Source organism: Primulina eburnea, chromosome 4 (genome assembly GCF_022965805.1).
Source record: "Primulina eburnea isolate SZY01 chromosome 4, ASM2296580v1, whole genome shotgun sequence".
Taxonomy (NCBI): domain Eukaryota; kingdom Viridiplantae; phylum Streptophyta; class Magnoliopsida; order Lamiales; family Gesneriaceae; genus Primulina; species Primulina eburnea.
Window position 1 is genome coordinate 21979371 of NC_133104.1, and position 8127 is coordinate 21987497.

Here is an 8127-nt window from a genome sequence, read left to right on the forward strand (position 1 = left end):
TTAAAATAATTATTTAACTAGTGGGACTTGAGTAAATTCAAGTAATATTTAATTTGTCTCAAATATGTTTGAGATAATTAAATTTAGTCTATGGTTTTTTATTTGATAGAAAACTATATTATATGAATGCATGGGAGGTGAAGAGTTGGGGAATACTTTTGAATAAAATATTGGTTGGCATGCAACTTTTGTATCAACTTTTGCAACCCCAAGACTTGATTCTCCTCCCTCATTCTACACTCCACATGGCCGAGATTCTCCTCCCTCATTCTACACTCCACATGGCCGAAACTCTCCTCCCCATTCTCTCCCAAGATTTTTCTCCATTTTGTTCTTCAAATTGTTGAAGAATAAAATACTTCTCTTTGATAATCTTCTTGTTTTTCTAGTGCAAACAAGAAGGGATTTACTAGTTAGTGTGGGCTTGATTTTGAAGGAAAGAACTCAAAGAAAAGGAGGAGCTTGTAGATTTCTTCATGCCATTCAAGAGCTAAGGTGTTTACACCTTAGTTGGAGCCATAAAATCAATCCTTGTGATTGATAGGTAATTTTCTCAACACCCTATGCTTGAAAGTTGAGATTTTTGTATATGTTTGTACAACTAGTACATGGTGTTCAATTTTGAAAAATATTATACCAAAAATTTCGGTTTTCATGTTTGAAAACAATTTTGTGCTTCCGTTGCGATTTTGAACACCGTATATCGATCCCTTTCAAGATATGAGGAGACTAGGGAAGATGGTCACATGGGTAGCATTAAGATGAAAATTCCATCGTTCCATGGGAAATCTGACCCGGAGGCATACCTAGAGTGGGAAAAGAGGGTAGAGTTCATATTTGAATGTCACAACTACTCCGAACAAAGAAGGTGAGGTTGGCAGTGGTTGAATTCTTAGACTATGCTCTCATTTGGTGGGATCAATTAGTGACCACTAGAAGGAGGTATAATGAGAGACCCATTGAGTCTTGGGATGAGATGGAGAGGGTCATGAGAAAAAGGCTTGTACCCAATCACTATTATAGAGAGATGTTTAAGAGGCTACAAACTTTGAGGCAAGGAGCTAAGAGTGTTGAGGACTACTATAAGGAGTTGGAAGTAGTCATGATTAGGGTAAATATTGAGGAGGATAGTGAGGCGACTATGGCACGTTTTCTTTGTGGTTTGAACAGGGAAATTCAAGATCAAGTGGAGCTTCGGCACTACTTGGATCTAGACGAGATGGTGCAAATGGCCATAAAGGTCGAGCAACAACTCAAAAGGCGTGGGGTTGGCCGTACCAGTCAAACTGGGGGTGCATTATCTTCTTGGAGATCAAATGTGGGGAAGCGTGAGGAAAACAAGGTGGTGGCCAAGCCCAAATTTGAGACCAAACAAGAGACGCCTAAGCAAAGAGTCCAAGGTAAATCTGAAACTCCTCTCACTCGATCTAGAGATGTTAGATGTTTTAGGTGTCAAGGATTAGGACATATTTATAGTGAATGTCCTAATAAAAGGGTGATGATTCTGAATGATTATGGTGAGTATGAGTCTCAAAGTGAGGGAGATGGCGAGGGTATTGATGATGATATGCCTGCGCTGGAGGATCCCGATGAGGGATATGTAGCGGTTATAGGAGAAGCACTAGTGACAAGGCGAATCATGAGTGCCCAAGTCAAGGATGAGGAGGCTAGCCAAAGGGAGAATTTGTTCCACACTAGGTGTTTTGTGAATGGTAGGATTTGCAATGTAATCATAGATGGGGGAAGTTGCACTCATGTGGCTAGTGTTGAGATGGTGGAAAAATTGTGATTGCTTACAATAAAACACTCTCAACCATATAGGCTTCAATGTTGAATGATTGTGCGGAAGTGAAAGTAAATAGGCAAGTTCTAGTGTCCTTTTCTATTGGGAAGTATGTGGATGAGGTTTTGTGCGACGTGGTGCCCATGCATGCATGTCATATTTTGTTGGGTAGACCATGGCAATTTGATAGGCACGTTACTCATGATGGGTTCAAAAATCGATACTCATTTGTTTGAAAGAAAGAATCCATTGTATTGCTTCCTTTGTCCCCAAAGCAAGTATTGGAGGACCAATTGAAAAAGAAAAAGAGAGATGAGGCCGAAAAAAGAGTGAATTAAAAAGTGAGATGGCCTTTGAAAACAAAAATGAAGTGGCTGAAAAAAAGAGTGATCAAAAGAGTGAGATAGCCATAAAAACAAAAAAAGAGAGGAAAGAAAATGAGGGAAAAGAAAAAGAGAGGAAAGAGGCCAAAAAGAAATCATACATGGCCCAAAAAGGTGAGTTGAAACAATTGTTGCACACACATGAACCACTTGTGTTATTCTTTACAAGGAGATCCTCCTTAACACAAGTGATATAGCCGGATCCCTTCCGAGCGTTATTGTTTCACTTTTTCAGGAATTTGACAATTTATTTCCGGAGGAGCTACCTCAAGGCTTACCACCATTGAGGAGGATTGAACACCAAATTGATTTGGTGCCCGGGAGTGCCTTGCCGAACCGTCCAGTTTATAGGAGCAATGCGGAGGAGACTAAGGAGCTGCAACGACAGGTAAGTGAGCTATTAGATAAAGGGTTTGTGCATGAGTCCATGTCACCTTGTGCGGTGCCCGTTTTACTAGTCCCTAAGAAAGATGGATCATGGCGTATGTGTGTAGATTGTAGGGCAATCAATAACATAACCATTAAGTATAGGCATCCCATACCTAGACTAGATGATATGTTAGATGAATTGCATGGGTCTTGCATTTTTAGCAAAATTGACTTCAAAAGTGGGTATCACCAAATTAGGATGAGAGAAGGTGATGAGTGGAAAACTGCTTTTAAAACTAAATATGGGTTATATGAGTGGATGGTTATGCCTTTTGGCTTAACTAATGCACCTAGCACCTTTATTAGGTTAATGAATCATGTTTTGCGTGCACACATAGGAAAATTTGTTGTGGTCTATTTTGATGATATCCTAGTGTATAGCAAAAACTTAGATGAGCATGTTAACCACTTGAAACTTGTGCTAATCACATTAAGGGCTGAAAAAATTTGTATGCTAACTTGAAGAAATGTGATTTTTGTACTAGCAAACTTGTCTTCCTTGGTTTTGTGGTAAGTTCACAGGGTATACAAGTTGATGAAGACAAGGTAAGTGCTATTCGAGATTGGCCAACGCCTACTACTGTTGGTCAAGTTCGAAGTTTTCATGGTCTTGCAAGCTTCTATAGGAGGTTTGTCAAAGATTTTAGCACATTGGCGGCACCGATGACGGCGGAGATCAAGAAGAACGTTCCATTCCATTGGAGCGAGGAGCAAGAGAAGTCCTTTAATCTCATTAAGCAAAAATTGATTAATGCTCCTTTACTTGTTTTACCTGATTTTGCTAATACGTTTGAAATTGAATGTGATGCTTCAGGTGTAGGTATTGGTGGCGTGTTGATGCAAGGAGGAAGGCCGGTAGCGTACTTTAGTGAGAAGCTCAATGGGGTAGCGCTGAACTATCCCACGTATGACAAGGAGTTCTATGCACTTGTGAGGACTCTTGAGACGTGACAGCACTACTTGAGGCCTAAAGAGTTTGTGATTCATACGGATCATGAGTCTCTAAAGCACCTCAAGGGGCAACAAAAGCTGAACAAACGGCATGCTAAGTGGGTGGCGTTCATAGAGACATTCCCCGACATGATCAAATACAAGCAAGGTAATGAAAACGTAGTGGCCGACGCAATATCACGGAGGTATGTGCTTTTCTCTACTTTGGAATCTAAAATCTTGGGGTTTGAGCTTGTTAAAGAATTGTATGTGCTAGATGATGACTTTAAAGAAGTGTTTGAAACTTGTATGCATGGTCCACATGATAAATTCTACTTGCATAAGGGTTTCTTGTTTAGAGAGGATAGATTGTGTGTGGGGACCCGGGCTCTAATTCTTTTTCTTGGGATTAAATGGATTGTTATTAAAAACGTGGGTCAAATTTTTGCTTTTTACAATAAATCAAATGTAACTAAACAAACATAATTCTTAGTTTAACTTACAATATAAACATGAAGTACAAGTCTTGTTCTTACAACTAGTGTTCAATACCATCTATAAACAAACGGTAGTACAAGTCTAACAAAAGAACCACTAGTCCTCTGCTGCGCCCGAGATCACCACGCTATCACGATCCTCTCTGTCTCGACCCAGATCCTGCCCCACCTGTTGTTATGCACACATACAGACATAACAACAGCCGTAAAACCGGTGAGAACAAATCCCAGTATAAACATGTATACATGCATTAAACAATCTAAAACATGAAACATGCTAATATGACTGTCATTCATATAAAATCATGCAATGCAAGTCTAATGATGTCTAGATGCGACTCGACTAGAACTCTAGGGATCCCGTTGTGAATAAGACGTCACTGGCTGTCACCTACCCTACCAATCGAGGTGCTGTATGTCTTATTCCTAGACTTCGGCCTGATCTGTATCCGCGTCTACAATAGGGGCGGTGATCTTCCCCTAAGCTGAGATATCGCCGAACATCTAGTAGTCTGCCTGATCTCCAGACTGCCCTATCTTAATGCATGAATACAAAATCTGTAAACAAGCATAATGCAATGCTACACGATCTGTAAACAAAGCATAGCAAGATCTGAATACAAGTTCTATAAACAAATCTATAATAATCATAATCATATCAAGGTATGAACAACAAAAATAGTATGTGATTTTGGTTGGGAAACTCAAATGTGATCTCATTTGAGTCGTGATTCCCCAAACAAAACATGTACTATACCTTTCGTCGTAGAATCGCTTTCACGGTCGTCAATACGAATCTGAAATGGAAATGTGGATACGCACTCTATCAATTTCTAATCTAAATCAACACATAACCAAGTCACTACGTGATCTCAATACAATTTGACGGCATAACGACGTAATTCTCGATACCGGTCAATCCAAATCTCAACAAATATCAACACTATCTCATTTTCAGTCATAATCTAATACAATATCCATCCAAAACACAATAATTCTGCCCCAATAATTCATAAACCATACTGAAATTCATAGGAAATGTATATGATATCATTTCTTTGATCCGTTTACAAATATATCATGCTCAATACGTCAAGAACACAATATAACTATCATATTCTCATTTCCCCAATATGTGAATTTCGAAACTTACTGAAATCGAATAAAACTTACATCACTTTGTAGATAATGAAGAGAGAAGCTCAAAACCGAAGTCGGATTTGAATTTGGATGATTAAATCTTATGAAATCACCATTTAAAAGTGGAAGGAAGTTTGGAGCTTTTCCTCTGCAACTCTCGATTATTTCTGATGGAATGAAGGAAAATTCGTGCCAAGATATATATACTTTGCATGCCCCAATACACATGGCAAATCTTATGAACTACACGTCTCGCGCATATGCGCGGCATTACTCGCGCATGTGCGCGAGACCTACTGTCTCGGCAGATTTAGCACTCGCGCATATGCGCCACTAAACTCGCGCATATGCGCCAATGGTTCTGGACGCTCCGCGCATATGCGCCACTACTCTCGCGCATATGCGCCAAGGCTGCTGTACATGTCGCGCTTATGCGCCACTCTTTCCGCGCATATGCGCCACTGCTACTGGAATTCTCATGCATATGCACGCATTCCTTCGCGCATATGCGCCATAGCTTCGGCCTTACTCATTCTTTTGACTATCTTTCACATCTTTATTATACATTTCCCTTTCTTCTCTAGTCCAATGAAATACATCTAAAATCATCTTAATTATCAACAAATCCCTCTGATTATGATAACTAAATCTTCGAGCCTTACATTTCTCCCCCTCTAAGAAATGATTTCGCCCTCGAAATCGCACATCATTCTATCAATGAAAGCATCAAAAGTAATAATATCAAAGTTAGATCAATACTTACATTATTGAAATAATTCGGGGTGTTTCTGTCGCATGTTGGCTTCTGTCTCCCATGTCGCTTCTTCAGTGCCGTGACGACTCCATTGGACTTTCACTAGGGGAATATTCTTCGTTCTGAGCTTCTTTTCTTTCCGATCAAGAATCTGTATCGGTTGTTCAACATAGCTCAATGTCTGATCAAGTTCAGCTTCGTCAGGTTGAATGACATGAGAAACATCTGGCATATACTTACGCAACATCGATACATGAAAGACATCATGTATCCCAGATAGAGAAGGAGGAAGTGCAAGTCGATAAGCTCGATCGCCAATCTTCTCAAGAATCTCGTAAGGACCAATGTATCGAGGAGATAGTTTCCCGCGTTTGCCAAATCGAACAACGCCTCTGAATGGAGAAATCTTTAAGAATACTCTATCTCCCGTCTCAAATACTAACGGTCTACGTCTGATATTGGCATACTTTGCTTGTCGATCTTGTGCTGTCTTCATCCTCTTCTGAATGAGTTTCACCTTCTCTGTCATGTCACGAATCATATCTGGCCCAAGTTCTGGTACCTCTGAAACGTCATCCCAGTATAGCGGAGATCTGCACTTCTTGCCATACAAATCTTCAAACGGTGCCATCTCGATACTCGTCTGATAGCTATTATTGTAAGAGAATTCGCAAAGAGGTAGAGAGTCTTGCCAACCAATGCCAAAATCTAGCACGACGGCTCTCAACATATCCTCTAATGTCTGGATAGTACGTTCTGACTGTCCGTCTGTCTGAGGATGGTAAGCAGTACTCAGGTGTAATGTCGTACCTAAGGCCTGCTGTAAACTGTGCCAGAAGTCTGAAGTGAATCGTGGATCACAATCTGATACGATAGACTTCGGCACTCCATGCAGTCTGACTACCTCACGAATATAAATCTCCGCCATCTGATCCTGTCTATACGTCATTCTGTATGGGATGAAACAAGCAGATTTGGTCAATCTGTCAATAATGACCCAAATCGCATCACAGCCTTTGGATGATCTAGGTAACTTCGTCACAAAATCCATGGAAATGTGATCCTATTTCCATTCAGGAATAGATAAACTCTGAAGTAATCCACCAGGCTTCTTCCTCTCGGCTTTCACCTGTTCGCAGTTCAACCACTTAGATACAAATTCGGCAATGTCCGACTTCATTTGCTTCCACCAGAATTGGGTCTTCAAGTCGTTGTACATCTTCCTGCCACCCGGATGAATGCTGAACCGACTACAATGTGCCTCTGTCAGAATCTGCTGTCTCAAATCTGCAACATCTGGCACAACTAGACGGTTATTCACGTACAACACATGATCTCGTACCTGATATTCTGATACATGCCCTGATCTGACCATTTGGATTGATCTTTGCACATTCTGATCAGTTCTTTGTGCTTCCTTGATCCTCGTAATCAAATTGGGCTCAACTTGGATCGTAAAAAGTCGTAGTGGCTTACTATCTCTATCAAACTCTACTCCAGATGTACAGCAATTTTCAACTAACTTGTTAACACCTATCGTCGATAAGGACAAAGAACATACCTTACGACTCAAGGCATCTGCTGCTGCATTTGACTTTCCTGGATAATATTTGATTTCACAGTCAAAATCTTTCAGAAGATCTAGCCATCTACGCTGCCTCATGTTCAGTTCTGATTGAGAGAATAGGTACTTTAGGCTCTTGTGATCGGAGAAGATCTCAAATTTCTCGCCGTAGAGATAATGACGCCAAATCTTTAATGCAAATACGATAGCCGCCAATTCAAGATCGTGAATGGGGTATCGAACTTCATGTGGCTTCAATTGTCTCGAGGCGTATGCGATCACATGGCCTCGCTGCATAAGAACACATCCCAAACCTCTATGAGAGGCATCACAATATACAACGAAATCACCCGTACCTGAAGGTATCGTCAATATTGGAGCACTAGTCAGTCTTTTCTTCAATTCAACAAAACTAGACTCACACTCCTCTGACCAAACAAATGGTGCATTCTTTTGTGTCAATTGAGTTATTGGCTTTGCAATACTGGAGAAATCTTTGATAAATCTTCTGTAGTATCCGGCTAAGCCCATGAAACTGCGTATTTCTGGCACAGAAGTCGGTCTCGACCAACTGATCACAGCTTCCACTTTACTTGGATCAACAGAAATACCATCTCCAGAAATGATATGCCCCAAGAATACAACTC